Here is a 17197-nt window from a genome sequence, read left to right as displayed (position 1 = left end):
TAAAAAAAAATAGGGAAACATGATACAGAGGTAGTTTAACATTTTAGTTCTTCTCTTAGTGATATGGAATTAGCACACATTCCTGCTTCTTTTCAAGAAAATGGTTAGAGACCTTTGCATAATCAAGGGACACAATGCATTTGGCTTCCTTCCGAATAGCTACCTGTAGAAATTGTTGTTAGAATGTGTCACTAAGTCAGGTTCTATTCATGTGCTGCCCTCAGTTTAAGTTTTAATTAGATAACTCTAGTATTGTAGTTATTTATTGGAATTTGCAGATTTATCCTGGTGTCAGTGTACTTGATGATGGACTCATAGTGTACTGATAATTGCTTAAATTGCTATCATGTCAATTATTGACAGTGACCCACAACTATTTCATTTGTAAAACTCACATACCTATCTGTGGGTGAGCAGACAAATTAATAGACAAAAAGTTCAGAAAGATACATTACAACCTACTCACAAAGGGTACAGGAATGTCTAAAAGGAGAAATAAAGAGAATTTTATTTCAATGAATTTATATTCTCCTGTCCCATTTTTAAAAATTGCAACAAGCATGTATAGCTTTTCTCATTAAAAATGTTATGGAAAAAATAAGAGTTAGCAATGTGTAGTATTTTTGTTAACATAGCTCCCACTTTATGCAGAACTACTGGTCATGTAATAAACTAGTGCTGTTATAAAGTAAAAAGAAGAAGAAAAAAAAAGTACAAACAAATTACCTGGCAGTCTTGTAAAAATGCAGATTTTGATTCACCCTGTCTGGGGTAGCTTAGCCTGTATTTCTAACAAGCTTCTGAGTAAGCTGAAGCTGCTAGTTTGTGAAGTGCACTCTGAGCAGCAAAGTCCTTGGTCGCATGTTGCTGGGCAGGGCCCTTTGGCCTGAAGAGCTTCCCAGGGCAGAGCAACAGGAGCTTTTTCTCTGCAAGACTTTTGGGAAGTATCAAGGACCATAACAAACAGAGCAGAAAGAGCTGCGATGTGCACTAGAGACCTCTCCATCTCACACTGTGAACAGACTGCAGCATTCTACCCTCTGAACCAGCAGCACAGAAACTGAGGAAGAGAGAGAGATAGACGCTCTCTGTGATCACTGACTTGTTTGTGTCCTGGCAGAATAAGGGGTTCTTTGTTAGCTCAATGCTTAACAGCTTTTCTGGATCTTGGTGGAGACAGTCATTTTAAACCAAAATAGAAATAAATAAATAAATAAATAAATAAATAAATAAATAAATAATAGCCCTTTCAAAAATATTACTGAAATAAAGAGAAGAAGAAAAAATATTACTGAAATAAAGGAAAAATATTACTGAAATAAAGATGGTTCAGTCTGTCAAACTTTGAACTTAATACAATCTACCAGGTCTGTGTTAAGGTGGAGGCCCTGATGCAGTAGAGGGTGATCAAAACAGTCTTTGTATTTTTTAATATTTCTTTGTATATCTTAATAGTTTCAAAACTTTTAATTCAAGCAAGTCAAGAGATGAGAGAAGAGCCATAACTGGCTAGTTGTGATTGAAATTCAGAATTAATCACTGTTTAAACGTGTTTATCTGTGTAATGTCAGTAAATCTTAATTGAGTCCTAACTTAATAAGCACATGAAGAAATCTCTAGACTATAAACCTATCCCCTTAGGCCTGTATATATTTATTAAAATACAGGTAGATACACGAGGACATTTGGTTAAGAGAAAGTGGAAAAAAATTTAAAGCACTTTTTATGTGTGTAAATTTGTTTGTTTGTTTTTTGAAACAGGAATGATACATTACATCTGTGGAGATAAATAAAACATGATTGATTGCTTGTATCAGAATCAGTGCTTCTAGAAACAGCTCTGCTAGAAACAGCTCAAATGGCAATGCAAAACCCTTGATTTTCCCATGCCATTTTTTTAAGTGACCCAGATGGGTGGTCATGGGATGAAAGTAGCAATGTTTACTCAGCACTTGCTGTGGGCTAGGTACTGTGCTAAATACATTATATGTATGTTCACTCCAATTAAAACCATTAATAGATAATAATATGCATTTTTCAGGAACAAGAAATTTGGTATCCAGAGAAGTTTGTAGACTTTGTCCATAGTAATTGAGCAAGAAAGTATTGAAACAGAGGCTTAAAATCAAATGTGTTGAAAATAAAAGCCATGCCCTTTCTACCATGCATGCTGTTTCTTAACACTGGATTACTTTATTTTTTGTTGAGGATGGTTTGATTTAAATATATATATATATATATATATATATATATATATATATATATATATATATATTTTATTTATATTTTACAGAGAGGAAGGGAAAAGGATAGAGAGTTAGAAACATTGATAAGAGAAAAACATCAATCATCTGCCTCCCGCACACCTCCTACTGGGGATGTGCCCACAACCAAGGTACATGCCCTTGACCAGAATCAAACCTGGGAACCTTCAGTCTGCAGGCCGACACTGAGCCAAACCAGTTAGGGTGATGCCTTGATTTTTTATTGCAGTTGTTCTTATATGATACTGAGTTACATTGAATTTCTATGCAGTTAGTTGTTGGTTAAATTTATGACTTTTAAGACCCCTCTAATTTCATATAACCTTCTGTTGTGGGTGGCAGGAATAGCGCCAGGTTTTAGACCCATGAGGTCAGACCGAACCTGGGTTCAGCAACCTCAGTATTTGAGTTCTGGCTAGGAAAAGCATTCAGAGCCAAGACTCAAGCTACAAGAAAATATTCTATATAATAAAAGGCTAATATGCAAATTGACCAAACTGCTGAATGACTGGTCTCTATGATGTGCACTCACCACCAAGGGGCCGATGCTCAACTGGGTATCCCTAGTGGTCAGTGTGCTCCCATAGCAGGCAAGCCACTCAGCCAGAAGCCAGGCTCATGGCTGGTGAGCGCATTGGTGGTGGCGAGAGCCTCTCCTGCCTCTATGGCAGTGCTAAGGATGTCTGACTGATGGCTTAGGCTCACTCCCCAAGACATCCCCAGAGGGCTCCCGAACTGTGAGAGGGCAGGCACAGGCCAGGCTGAGGGACCCTTCTTCCCCAGTGCACAAGTTTCATGAACCAGACCTCTAGTTTATTTATAAAATCACAGAGGTGGAAGAAGTAATTCATAGGAAAAATTGACTTAAGAAACAAGTTATAGAGGCAAAGGAAGGGCTCTTGGAGCTTGGGAGTGAGGAAGGTAAAGGTAAGATGTTTCGGGGAACCAGGAGGGGAGAGGGAAAGGGAAAGGCCAGGTGGTGTGCTCTGGGGAGGAAGAGCATGCTGGGTCCTCTTCCTAGGGGTTTTAAGGATAGATATTTTAGGGAGGAGGGTCCCAGGGGAAGATCTCAGTAGAATATTCAGCAGCTTTCCAGGTGTGTCCTTTCAGAGTCTAGCTCTCCATTGATTGGCCAGCACCAAGGCAGGAGGTCATTTTCCAATATAGCTAGTCCTGAGGGCAGTTGTGGGGTCACTTGTCTGGTTTTGCTGCTTTTCTGGGCCCTGGAGCTGAAATACAACTGAGGCCTAGATACTATCTCTAGGGTGGAAAGGTCAGGGGTCCAAACTGTATGACCAGTGATATGCTAGGGGAGGAAAGGTCACCCTGGGGGTAAGGTCCCATCCTACAATTTTCCTTTGCTAGGCACCCAGGGCTTCTGATCCTGGTGACTTCTGAACCTGGCCTATGGTGGGTGCTCTGCTCATGGCTGTCTCACTGCCTACCACACTTCCACCTCAGTGCCCATGTACATGCTGTTTTCTCTGCCGGAATTCTCTTTCTTTGCTTCTTTTTTGCCTACTCAACTACTTCCATTTTAATCTGCAGGCCTTAGCTTGATCATTATTTCTTCAAGAAAGTCTTACTTTCCTTTGCTCACTATTTCTACTATATGCTTTTGATAACATGTGCCTTTGGATTGTAAAACTTATCACTAATGCAATTTTATATTATGCGTGTTTTAAATGGAAGACTCTTGGCCTATTTATTTATTTATTTATTTTTAAATTTTTAAAATATATTTTATTGATATTTTACAGACAGGAAGGGAGAGAGATAGAGAGCTAGAAACAGCAATGAGAGAGAAACATTGATCAGCTGCCTCCTGCACACCCCCTACCGGGGATGTGCTCACAACCAATGTACATGCCCCCGACAGGAATCGAACCTGGGACCTTTCAGTCCGAAGACCGACGCTCTACCACTCAGCCAAACAGGTTTCGGCGATCTTGACCTATTTAGAGATAAGAAAATGTAATGAACTATTTGACTCTTGTCCCTGATAAGTCACTCACCTTAATAGTGACAAGTTATAACTGTCATTTGTTTATGGGCTCTTCCTTCTGAACTAGGCATTGGATGACACAAATTAAAGACCCTTAAGTCTTATTTCTGGCACTCAAGGAACTAACAATCTGATTGGAAAGACATGGCTAAAACATATTAAACTATTACAGAGCAACCAAGTCCAAGGTGAAACCAAATCTTTTTGCAAGGCTTAAACTTACTTGGTTTCAGTTTTTCTAAGAAATGGCTTCTCATTTTAGTCTCTTATCTGTATGTTGGTATATGTAAGCTAAAACAGCTTAAGGTAAAGTAATATAATTAGAGAAGAAAAAAAGCAGCTTTGAAAAAGTGAAAGACCAAAAAAGATGAAGGGGAAGAAAAGAGAATTGCAGTTTGAGACTCAGAAATGTTCCATCTTGCTGCTTTTAAGATTCTCTACTTGTCTTTAATATATGCCATTTTAATTATGATGTGCCTTGGTGTTGGACTCTTTGGGTTCATCTTGTTTGAGACTCTCTGCATTTCCTGGACTTATGTGTCTTTTTCCTTCACCAGGTTAGGGAAGTTTCAGTCATTATTTCTTCAAATACATTCTTGATTTCTTGCTCCTTATCTTCTTCTTCTCATACCCCTATGACACAAATGTTGTTACTCTTTATATTTCCCAAAGGTCTTTTAAACTAACCTTACTTTTTAAAATTCTTTTCTCTTTTTTCTGCTCTGATTGAGTGTTTTCTGCTACCTTGTCTTCCAAATCACTGACTCCAATCTCTGCTTCATCCAACTTCCTGTTTATTTCTTATAGTTCATTCTTTATTTCTTAATTATTTAGGGCTTTTATCACCTTTTCTATGCTCACTTTCTTCTTGTCAAGGTTCTCACTGATTTCATCCATTCTTCTCTTAAGTTCCTTGATCATCCTTATAACCATTGTGTTGAACTCTGCTTGCCTCCATTTCATTTAGTTCCTTTTCTGGGGATCTCTCCTGTTCTTTTATTTGGGGCACATTTCTTTGTCTCACCATTTATGCCTCTCTGTATTTGTTTCTGTGTATTAAGCCGCAGTCTTGGTAGGGTGGCCTTAGGAAGTAGGTGTCCTATGGGGCTGTGATGCAGTCTCCCTGATTACCTGAGTTAGGTGCTCCGGTAATGTCCATTGTGTGGGTTATGTGAGTCCTCCTGTTTGTAGTTGAGTCTTGATTAGCTGACTATGAAGTTGCCCCTGACCACAGTGTATGAGCTGCTAGTCAGAGGTTGAGCACATGAAGCAGAACCTATCCCAGCAGAGGTTGGTGCCTGCCAAGATGTCCTTTTGGGTGTACCTTTTGTGAAACTAATTGGGTCATGCTCTGAAACCCATCACTGGATGTATTGTTTCTGGGGTCTCTTGGGTGGGACTTCAGTGTAGGTCAATGTCAGAGGCTGCCTTTGACTTGCACTGGGCTATCTGTTAGGAGCTAAAAAGTGATTTATGGTTTCTGGCTGCCTCTACTGGGCGTGGGTACACCTGAGAGTTACTAAGCTACATACCAAAGTCCTGAGGCCCAGGACAGATTAGTTAAACAACCAAGGCACCCTGAGATCCACTTTCACCTGATGGCTGCCTGTTAGACTTAGTCACTGAAAGAGCCCCTGGCAGTAGGCCTGAGGTAAATTTTAAGTGAGTCATCAAGTAGGAGTGTGTGGTGCTCGCCAGGTTGTTAGAGCTTCAAAATCGGTGACAGTACTGGATCTCCGGAAACATTAAGGCCAGCTACCACCCATCTGGAGCCCCTATGATGAAGCTGGGACTCAGGGAGTCATCAGGGTGAGGACAGAAGAGTTCATCAGACTAAAAACAAATTAGTATTTGGTCATGTGCAGGGAAGGCTCTTCTCAGGAACAGTGGCACTGGTAAAGGCATGGGTGGGGCAGGACTGTACTTCCTCAAGAGCCTTCCAAGAAAGTCTGCACTGCAGGCCCGGGCTGACTACATCCAGCAGACTCCTCCTCAGGGCAGGACCTTGACAAGGCAGTGCCAAAGGGAGTCAGGAGGGTGGGCTTGTGCATTTCCCTCCAGGTGAATGAAGGGAAGGGCTCAACCCAGGCAAGATGGCACCTGTGGGTGGTGTGGGAGAGGGACTCAGCACAAAGACAGTGGAATCTGATGCTCTAGCCTTCTCCTTGAAGCCACACAACGTAGTCTCTCCCTGTATGACCTCAGTCTGCTCTGAGACACCATCCTTTTGCTGGAGCCCAGAGTGAGTGATCACAAATTTTGTATGCGGACCATTTAATAGGGCATCTGCATTTTTAGAAGAATTTTGTCTCTCCCTGTGCAGATGGAATCTCAAATGATTTTCACAGCCAGATATTATGCAGGCTGTCCTTCTAGGCACTGGTGCTCTGGGTTGGGGAGCCCAGTATGGGTTTGAGAACCCCTACTCCTCAGAGGGAAACTCGAGTTGAGATATCCCTTTCAATTCTCAATCACCATATGTGCGTTCAGGGCCAGCCCTTTTCATGTCTCTGCCCCTCTTATCAGTCTCGATGTGCTTCTTCTTTCTGCAAATCCTTGTTATAAGACTTCTGTTCAGTCAGTCTTCAGTTGATTATTCAGGTTTATTGTTCTATATGTTAGTTGTAATTCTGATTTAGTCCTGAGAAAAGATGAGTGTAACTTCCACCTATTCTGTTGCCATCTTGAATCTCTAGTTCTGGATTCTGGAAGTCCAAGATCAGGGTTCCGACATAGTTAGATTCTAGAAAGGGCCCTCTTCTTCCTGTGTTTAAGGTACTTTCACCATAGACATATTTGCCATAAATCCATGTTTTCCTTTTCCAGAATATAATAGCAATTTAAAAGTCTGTAACTTGGCATGTAGTGAACTGTAAGGTATTTTTCAGTTCTATGGTTTCATGATTAGACTTTAAGGGGAAAAATAAGTACTCCAAATATGCTTGTTCTCATGTGCTATATGCAATAAATTGGCAATAATAGTTCTTGGGAAGGGAAACTTACTTTTTCCTTCTACTAAGCTTTTTTTTTGTTGTTTTTTTTTTTGTTGTTGTTTGTTTTTTTGCACTGGGCTTTTTAATATTATGTATTATTTACTACTAATACAAATAATTTAAAAAACAAATACCTTCTAAGTAGACAAAACATTTTACTTGTTAAAGCAGAGTTCTTCCTTTGTAAATGTTTACATCCTGTTCTTCTTGCTCAACCTTATCATTAGTGAATTTTAAAAATAATAATTCTTAGGAACTGTGGGAGGTGGAACAGAGATATAGAAGGTTTTGATCATGGAAATTGCTATTTCTTCTGAAAGTATTTTTAACTACCTGTGATAGGTCCTGGGCTGGGTACTTCCTCCTTTCTATGACTCCTAGAAGGCTTCTTGTGTAAACACCCGCACATTTTTTCTGTTCTTTGAGAGTTCTGCATGCTTAAAATGCTTCCCATAGCTAAGAGGTGGTCTATTTTCCATGAATTTAGCAATGACCTCACCTGCAGGGAGAATAACCAGGTATGGAGGAAAGTTCTAGGTGTCTCTGGTTGAGGCAGACACTACACTGATGACCTACCTGCAGGTGAGGTAGGGGGTAGTTGTACTGGTTTGGGGAGAGAGGTAGTAATCTTGAACTAATTCTGCCATATTGAGAAAATAAAAGATAAAGAGAAAGATTAAAAAAAAAAAAAAAAAGGAAGGTGGTAGGAAGGAAGGGTGGCAATGGAAACTGATACAGAGATATTTTAACTCATAAAGTTGTATTACATAAAAGCTGATTCCAAACATTTATAAACAGAACCCTGAACACACTAATATAATAGTATACCACCATCTAACACTCTACAGAGCACAGGATCGGGTGAGGTAGGTCACAAAACAAGGGAAAGTCAAGGACTCAGTAATCAGGATAAAAAATCTTCTTAAACATTTTAAAATACATTTTTTTATTGATTTTAGAGATTAGGGGAAGGGAAAGATAGAGAGACAGAAACATTGATGAGAGAGAAACATGGATTGGTTGCCTCCTGCACACTCCCCACTGGGGAGCAAGCCCTCAATCTGGGCATTTGACCTGACTAGGAATCAAACTAGCTATGTCTTGGTTCATGGGTCAACACTCAACCACTAAGCCATCCTGGATGGGCTCAGAATAAGTATCTTAATAAAATATTTAAAAAATTAATGCAATAATATATGATGAAAATATAAACATTTAAGATAATGGTGAGGTTAGTGTTTCTGTTTTTTTTTTTTTTTTTTTTTTTTTGTGTGTGTGTGTGTGTGTGTGTGTGTGTTTTAAGACTCCAAAAGGCTTCGAGCAGGGCACTGATAGCGATCCCGCAGAAACTACCTACTCAGGTACTCTTTTATTAATGGACTAGAGGCCCGGTGCATGGATTTGTGCACATGGAAAGGAAATTAATTAGAAGTTGGCTAGTGGGGACAGGACTGATCTAGACAGGTAGGACATGCCCTGGAGCCAACCTCCCTTGGTCCCTCCCTGGCCTGCCACACCTGGGATGGTGCCATGGCTCAAAGGGTGTCTGTAGAGTGAGCGGCATCCCTCCAGCAGGTGGGGTCCTTTGGCCTGGCCTGAGGGATTGGGCCAAAATCAGCTGTCTGACATCCCCTGAGGGGTCCTGAAGTGTGAGAGAGCACTCTGCAAAGTTGCTGTCACTCCCTGCTGGTGGTCAGTGCGTGTCATAACTACTGGTCAGAGCATGTACCCCCTCGTGGTCATTGTGCATCATAGCTACCAGTCGAATGGTCACTTAGGCATATATATATATATATATATATATATATATATATATATATATATATACACACTAGAGGCCCGGTGCATGAAATTGTGCATAGGGGGCAGTCCCTCAGCCCAGCCTGCACCCTCTCACAATCCCGGACCCTGCAGGGATAGGGCCTAAACTGACAGTTGGACTGCTGCAATCTGGGACTGCTGGCTCCTAATAGCTCACCTTCCTGCTTTCCTAACCACTCTGCCTTCCTGCCTGATAGCCCCTAACTGCTTGCCTGCATGCCTGATTGCACCTAACTGCCTCTGCCTCACTCCTGCTGCCGTGGCTTTGACAAGAAGGACATCAGGAATGATATCTAGAAGGTTGTTCGGCTGTAATAATTAGCATATTAACTTTTTATTATTATAGATGTTTTTCAAAAGTTAATTTTCACAATCCCTTTTACATCATAACCTTTCTTGAATGCCCCAGCATTTATCTATAGTTCTCTTCTGTCCGAAAAACCATTTCCCTTAGTAAGTGGTAGGACTTTGATGGCAAATGGAATCATCTTGGATCCTCTCAGTTTCTCCCCAGACCGCAGTGGACACATGGCACCTCTTTGCTAAATGAATGCAGGAATCTTAGACCTCAAATTGGCTGACTTAAGGGTTGAGCAGGGAAGGAACCCGGATATATTTTGTTTGGTACAGAGAGATTTTTAAAAATTGAATACATTATCAAGATTTTAAAATCAGAATGTTTCATATGAAAATAATGTAAATCTATCATTTCTTGGAAAATTAGAAAACCTAGCAAAAGTAGGCCCAAATTCTTTCAAGATAGCAAGGGCAATTTAGAGCAGAGTGGCTCTGCCCTTAAGAGCCCTCTCGTTCTCCACCCCTTTCCTCCCCCCCCCCCCTCCCCGCGGCTTACTCATTGACATCGCCTGCCAAACCCCATGAACTCTTTGAGTTTGCCCATAGGCATAAAGGAGCAATGCCAACACACATCTGTTGGGGCCATTCGTTCTCTCCTGGAGAATGTTTTCCTCGCCCTTCGACCACAGTCTGGCACAGAGGATCACAGAAACGGCTCACCTTCCCTAGCGGACAAACTTCCTACAGCCCATGAAACTTGCACTGCCCTCCGCACATTGTTTGCCCTAGCCCTTTGCTCCAGAGTACCCTTCCTTGCTTAGGGCCTTCGCGGGGTCCCCCACCATCTGGGCTTTGGAGCCCAGAGGCGGGTCAGGCCCGCAGCCGCCGCTCTCTGCCCCGGGCCGGGCGCGCGGCTCCCGGGCGGCACTGGGCATGCTCAGAGGCGGCGCGGGGGCAGGTTCGCTCCGCAGGCGCTCGCATTCGGCGGCGGGCGGGCGGGCGCGCTCTGCAGCTGGAGCTCGGCGCCCGGAGTTGGAGTTGCCGGGAGTTTCCCTCCCACTCCGCCCTCTCCGCGCGCGGCAGCCGAAGCCGGCGCGCGAGCTGCGAGAAGCGGCCAGCCAGCCACCGACCCGCACAGCCGTGTCCGGAGCCCGGAGCCCCGCGCGGGGCAGCCCCCGGAGAGGAGCCTCACTGGCTGGGACGCGTGCCTCACAGGGGCACTGCCTGGGCACGAGCCGGGCTTCACGGTATGGCCGGGGCGTGGAGAGCGGGCGGGCGAGGCAGAAGCCAGGCCAGGGGGGATGCGGCTGCAGCAGCCGCAGCGCTCGGGGCTCCGGGCGCTTGGGGTTCCCGGTGCTCGGTGCTCCCGGCGCTGGGTCCGAGGAGGGAGGCTGGGGTAGGGACTCCGCTGCGGGGCCGGCGGTGCAGGCTGGCGCACAGACTTATGCTTTCAAGTTGGCGGGCGATGGGGTAGAGGGGCTGCGCGCAGCTGCTGAGAGCGCGCCCAGAGCGATTCCGGCGGGTCCCTGGTTTCCCCCAAACCCGGTACCAGGTGCGCGGGCAGGGTTGAGCAAACCACGCAGCGGAGCAGTTTCCTCCGGTAAAGTTGAGGATGGAGCCCTTTATTTTCTCACCGTGCCGCGGTACGAGGGTCCTGAGAGTGCCGCCCGGAGCCTTCGGTGTGGAGGAGCTGGGAGGGTCGCTGCGCCCCCAGGGCAGAGCTCCTCCACCCCAGGCTGAAATCTACGAAACACCCAGATCTTCGCTTCCCTGGCGTCGTCTAGGAAAACCATTCTTGCCAAAACGGAGGTAGGCTCCCGGGCGGCACAGCTCCCTGCCTCCAGGGCGCTTGCTAGGGCGATGCCCCTTCCCCAACCTCAGAAGTGGCCAAGGGCGCCGGTGCCTTGTTAGCCCTTGAGGTGGCCAGAATGGAGCCACACACACATGGTGGGGCAATGTGTCTGGGGTAGGTGGCCAGCCTAAGTTTTCCTCCAGCCCTTTCCTGGTTTTACAGCACCCTACCATCCCTCCTCCCCTCCCCCCTCCTCCCTCTCCTCCCCCTTTCATCTTCGCAGAGACAAGACCTGGAGGGAGAGGTGGAGAGTTTGGGTGGACATAGACCTGAATCTGCCTTAGGCTCGGGGCCCCAAGTCTAGGAAATCCTGCCCCCTTTCTGTTACTCTTCCTTAGGGGGCTGGGTGGGAGGTAACAGCAAGAATGTCCACTTCATCCCAACTGATCTCCCAAGATCTTGTTCTCGGGACCCCAGGACCCTGGAAATGGCTTTGTGTAGATAGTGAGGGTGTGGAGGATGCTGATGGTTTCTCTTGGCTCCACTTTTTTCACTTCTTGTTTTGAGTTTTGGGGTTTTGCCTGCACGCGAGTCAGAGCTGTGCTGTCATACCCTGAGGGGGTGGGGGTGGAGGAGCTTCAACCCGGCAGCGAGCCCTGCACGCCTGCCTCAGAGGCTGCGAGTGGGAATTGGTCCAGAAATTATTATGCAGGCGAGAAATATGCCTCTCTTTTTTGGCTGAACACCTTAGCTGTTGGGTTTGTGTGTTAATTTCTTAAAGGGGCACCCACACACTGCTCAAATGTCAAGGGGCTCCCCATGGGTGCTACCTGCTTTCCTGTGTGTTTTTCCTAGGGGTAATTTGCTCTGGCGCACATTCCCTGATGTGGAATCCCTGGTGTGGTTGCATATGTTATAGAGCCAGAGAGACCAGATGTCAGGCTGTAGCTTTACAGGGCATGACTGTGCTGGCAAACTTAGCCACCCTGGACTTCAGTTTTCTCTTCTGTCACATGGGGACATAGTGACCTTATCTCCTTTCATTGCAGGAGACTTGGGCGAAATAATGGGAGTGAAAAGTGCTCAGAAAAATCTCAAAACACTATTGATGTCTTACTGTGTTTGTGCCTTTTACTCAGTTTCTTTCTCCTTTCCTTTTATTTTTTTATTTTTTAAACGAACCACTTCTTTTAATTATAACAAGACATCTAAGTCTTCTACCCTCTGTCCACTCCTTACCGAGAGATTTAATTGCTAGGGTCTTTTGGAGTAGCTATTTGTCTTTTTTTTTTTTTTTTTCTCTTCCGGTAAATCCATCTCTTTTGATGCCCCAGTCCTCATATTTACTGGTATCTGAGGGAAGCATGATGTGGATGAGGAGACAGGGTGGGATCACCTTGAAATGTTCAGAGTCCTGGGCCCTGGTTTCAGATCCAAAGCTGATGAACAAGTCAGCAGACTCTAGGCTAGAGCTCTGGCTTGACCTTTAACAGTGACCTTGAACTAAGGACTCAACTCCTCGTTGGGGAAATCAGTGTGTGAGGTTAAGCAATGCTGAGCAGAGGCAAGAACAGGTGAGATTGTCTCTGACACACTTAGTAAGGGTTTCATCAGGTTCCTGAGCCCCCACCCTCTGCATCTTCCCCAATCCTAGGGCAGTAGTTCTCAAACTGGAGTCACCTAGAGTACACCTATAGAACCACTGACCTAGGAGGTGAGAGGGAGTAAGAGAATGAGGTTTGTTCTGGAATGTCATTGTTTTAATATCTCACCTAGAGAGACAGTGTTTCAGGAACTTGTCTAAACCACTTTGTATTTCCACTACCTGTGCCTATTACCACTGTCCTGTTTGAATCATTCTGATTGCTCTTCAAATGAATCATTTTTCTCACACACTCACACACACACACACACACACACACACACACAGAAAGATAGGATCGTCCCTCCTTTTTGTACTGTAAAGTATTTAGTCGTTGATTCCTAGGTTATTCTTTGGTAGACTGAGGTTGGTGATCTTGTTATTGATAAATCCAACAACTGCCCCATTTCCTTTCTTTGGGAACCTCAGGCATTTGGAAAGAGGAGGTTGCATAAAGTTCTGGCAGCTTGAACCTTAAATTTGGAGAATGCATGAGCAAGTTTAAAAAGAATTGCAGTATGGTGTCTTCTCATAATGGGCAGCTTACCCCGGCCTTGGAGCAGGTGTTGTACACCCCATGACAGATGTCCTATGGTGGCCACATCTGGGGAAGGCCTTCCATTCCTTCTGGTAGTAACTGAGATGCTCCCTCACTCTCCAAATGGGGAATAAGGCCAAATGACAGGGGCAGCTGTACAGCATCAGTGCTGCTGGGTGTGATTTAGCTTATAAGCAAGCACTTTTGGGGCACAGTCCAATCTTAAGTTTTTCTCCTTGTCCCTTTAAGCGATGGTCCTGGGCTGGGAGCTATGACTTATGGTAGCCTAGATTGTGGAAATGATTTTTAGCTACTTTTTATCAGAGAGGCTTGGATCCTGCTTGAGTCAGGCAGTTCCCAGAGATGACATCCTAAAGCAGGAATAGGGTTATGTAGCACCCATATGGACTAGGTATAAGAGAGAGTCAACATTTAAACTAATTTTGTGTTGCTGTGCCAAGTGAAGTGTCACCTGGCCATCATGCTTTATCTCAGCTTTCCATTTGGTCTTTGTTATGGTTTTAAAATGACCAGCACTAGGAAAACCTGTCAGTAAAGCAGAAACCTATTAAGAAACTCGAGTGTGGCACTTGGTGTTAAAGTAGATAACACTGCAAGACCCAAGCCTGTCTTCCTGCCTCTAATCAGGAAGAAATCATCTTTGGGTTGTAATTCTTAAGCTTTACTAGCTAATTTAAATGGTTTTGGCATTTTACATAAGTAGGGAACATTTCTGTTTTAAAATTCTTTCCCATAACTTGATGTTTATATTTTGGATGCTACGCCTACTTTCCATCACTAGGATTTTTTTTTTTTTTCTTCCAGTGTTGGGAAAGCTGCTTTCCTTATCACTGTTCTTCCCTGTTCTCAGCATGTGACCATATTCTATCTTTGCTCCCTTGGATAAATCTGTTTTGAGTCAGTCATTATGATACTTTATTTCTCTTTGGTCATCAGAGCTGTTGTTACTGGGTCATAGAGATTCAAGGCTCATTCCTGTAACACGGTTCCAGCCTTCCTAGAGGGTGCTTTTTAACTAAAACTTGGGTTGTATTGTACTTGCTCAATTCTAATATACATTTTTTCACACTTCATCATTTTCCAACTTCAGAAATCCAGATGGCTCTTAAAATGATGAACACACAATGTATGGTTTCTTTTTCCTTTTCCCATAACTTGGCTCGTTAATAGACTGACTTCCAATTTTTGGCATTCTGAAACAAAGCAATTTTGGTTCTTTACCCCAGGAGAAAATATGGCTTCTACGCAGTGCTTTCCAACTGACAGAAATGAGCAGCATTTGAATGAGCTCGGCAGTTCCCAGACTATGGGGGAAGAATGATGTTGGGGTGGATGTGAATAGGTGTGCTCTGGTAAAGGGCAAGCCAATGTGGAAGCAGTGCCCACTGTTTCTCCTTTTCTTAGAGTCTCCACATGTGCACCATCACATCAAAGACCCTGGGAAGTACCGCAGTCAACAGTGTCAGCAATAAAACAACTTGGTTGTATTTATTTAATTAAACATTTCCCAGAACATTTTGAGGATTTGTGTGTAATTAGTGAACTGGCACATTCCAGCAATTCTAGCAAGTGCTTTAATAGCTTCTGTGGATGGGGAAATTTTACCTAATATGTCATTAAAGTAAAGGGCATTTGTTAAATATGGATATTAATTGATTAGTGAACTCTCCAGGTGTTTGCTGTTTTTTGATTTCAGAATGGAGAGAAAACACTTTAAGCTGTGGTGGCTAAGAACGTCTCCATGGAGAAGCTAGAGTAAGAAAACGCTGGAAATGATGGCTGGCACTTTTGTAGAGGAAAAGGGGTGTTTCAGTTTGGTGGTGTGATGGAGCAGTAATGTGAAGACCTGTACTTGTGTCTGCATATAGACACATTTCAGAGCGCATATGAAAAGGACCCTGCCTAGCACAGAGTGAGACCCTGTGAATCTGTGGTGGTCTGAGAACCTAGTTATTGTTAAGGTCTTTCCTTGATTTTGTAAATTCACTGAAGGAGCAGATGAGTTCCAGTGACGACAGGAGAGCTAGTTGTGGATAAACAGGAGGGGAGGCACAGAACTCAGGTCGAAAACAAGAAGGTATGCATGAGAAAGAAATGAGGAAAGAACTTGTTCTTAGTCCCTTAGAGCAGTGTTTCCCAACCTTCTCTCATGATGAGAATCACCTGGTGGAGTTGTTAAAACACAGATTCCTGAATCCCAACTAAGAAGTGCTAAACTAGAATTTTTGAGAACATATAGGTAAAATTGCATACCTAACTTAGTGCTCTGTATATAACATCTGTGTTAGAGCACTAGTTAAGTATACAATTTTACCTATATGTTCCCAAAAATTCTAGTTTAGCACTTCTTAGTTGGGATTCAGGAATCTGTGTTTTAACAACTCCACCAGGTGATTCTCATCATGAGAGAAGGTTGGGAAACACTGCCTTAGAGGATAGTAGTTCCAGGTACAGAGGAATCTGGTCCAGTTGAAGAATTTTGGATATTTTGGAAAAGGGTGTTTTGGAAGACCCCCCACAAAGAAGGGTCTTAATTGGAGTTTCAAAAAAAAAATAGCAAGAAGCCCTGCTGGTGTGGCTCAGTTTATTGAGTGTCGCCACATGCACTGAAAGGTTGCCAGTTTTATTCCCACTCAAGGCACATATCCAAGTTGCAGGCTTGAGCCAGGTGTGTGTGGAAGGCAACCAATAGGTGTTTCTCTTTCTCTTTCTCCCTTTTTCTCCTCCTTTTTTTCTCTCTCCCTCTTCCTTTCTCTTACCCCCCTCTCTTCCATTCTCTCTCTCTCTCTCTCTCTCTCTCTCTCTCTCAGAAAAAAAAAAACAAACAAAACAAAACAAAAACAAAAAAAACACACAAAAAAAACCAAGAACAAAGAACTTTTACAACTCAACAATAAATAAGGAAATAACCCAATTTCAAATGGGCTTAGGATTTACATACTGCTTCCAAGAAGATATACAAATGGCCAATAAATGCATGGAAAGATGCTCAACATCATTAGTCATTGGGAAATACAAATCAAAACTATAGTGAGGTGGCTGTAATAATAATAATAATAATAATAATAATAATAAAAGATATAATAACATGTATCAGCAAGGGCGTGAAGAATCATAATTTTCATATATTTCAATGTAGGTGGGCATATAAAATTTTACAGCCACTTTGTAAAATAGTAGTTCCTCAAAATGTTAAGCATAGAGGTATCTCATGACTAATTCTACTCCTTGGTATACACCCAAGAAAACAGAGGACATATGTTCATGCAAACACTTGCACATAAATGTTCATAAATAGCATTATTTATAAAAGCCCTAAAGTGGAAATAACCCACATTTCCACCTGCTGATGAATGGATAAACAAAATATGATATATCCATATAATTCTTTGAAAACATACTATATGAATAAAGCCAGACACAAAAGACTACATATTATGTAATTCTCTTATGGAGGGTCCAGAATAGGAAAATCCATGGTGATAGAAATTACATTAGTGGTTGCCAGGGGCTGGGGAGGGGAAGGAATGGGGAGTGACTATTAATGGGTATGTGGTTTATTTTTTGGGGTGGTGAAAATATTCTGGAATTAAATAGTGGTGATGGTTGTACAACTTTGTGAATATATTGAAAACTAATGAGCTGTAGCCCTGGCCAGTGTGGCTCAGTTGGTCAGGCAGTATTTCATGCACCAAAATTTTGCTGATTCAATTCCTGGCCAGACTGTAGGCTTGATCCTTGGTAGGGGGCTTGCTTGCAGGAGGCAGCTGATCTCTGTTTCACTCTCAACTATTACACCAATGCCCCCCCCCCCCCTATATATA

At 43.3% G+C, this 17197-nt stretch overlaps 1 protein-coding gene across 2 annotated transcripts in view; it reads left to right on the top strand.

Annotated features, from left to right (window-relative positions):
* The first annotated feature begins 9982 nt into the window (after positions 1-9982).
* The window catches only part of STXBP6 (syntaxin binding protein 6), a 257098-nt gene continuing 249883 nt past the window's right edge, over positions 9983-17197 (top strand). Inside the window, exon 1 of one of the 2 annotated variants that reach the window (XM_084893613.1) lies at positions 9983-10627. The gene's annotated coding sequence lies outside the window, so the exon portion shown is untranslated. The remainder of the gene's footprint in view (positions 10628-17197) is intronic. The other variant, XM_084893615.1, reaches the window with a different exon arrangement.

Source organism: Pipistrellus hanaki (genome assembly GCF_964339955.1).
Source record: "Pipistrellus hanaki genome assembly, chromosome: 1".
Taxonomy (NCBI): Eukaryota; Metazoa; Chordata; class Mammalia; order Chiroptera; family Vespertilionidae; genus Pipistrellus; species Pipistrellus hanaki.
Note: the sequence above shows the minus strand (reverse complement) of the source record. Positions and strands in the feature narration are given on the sequence as shown.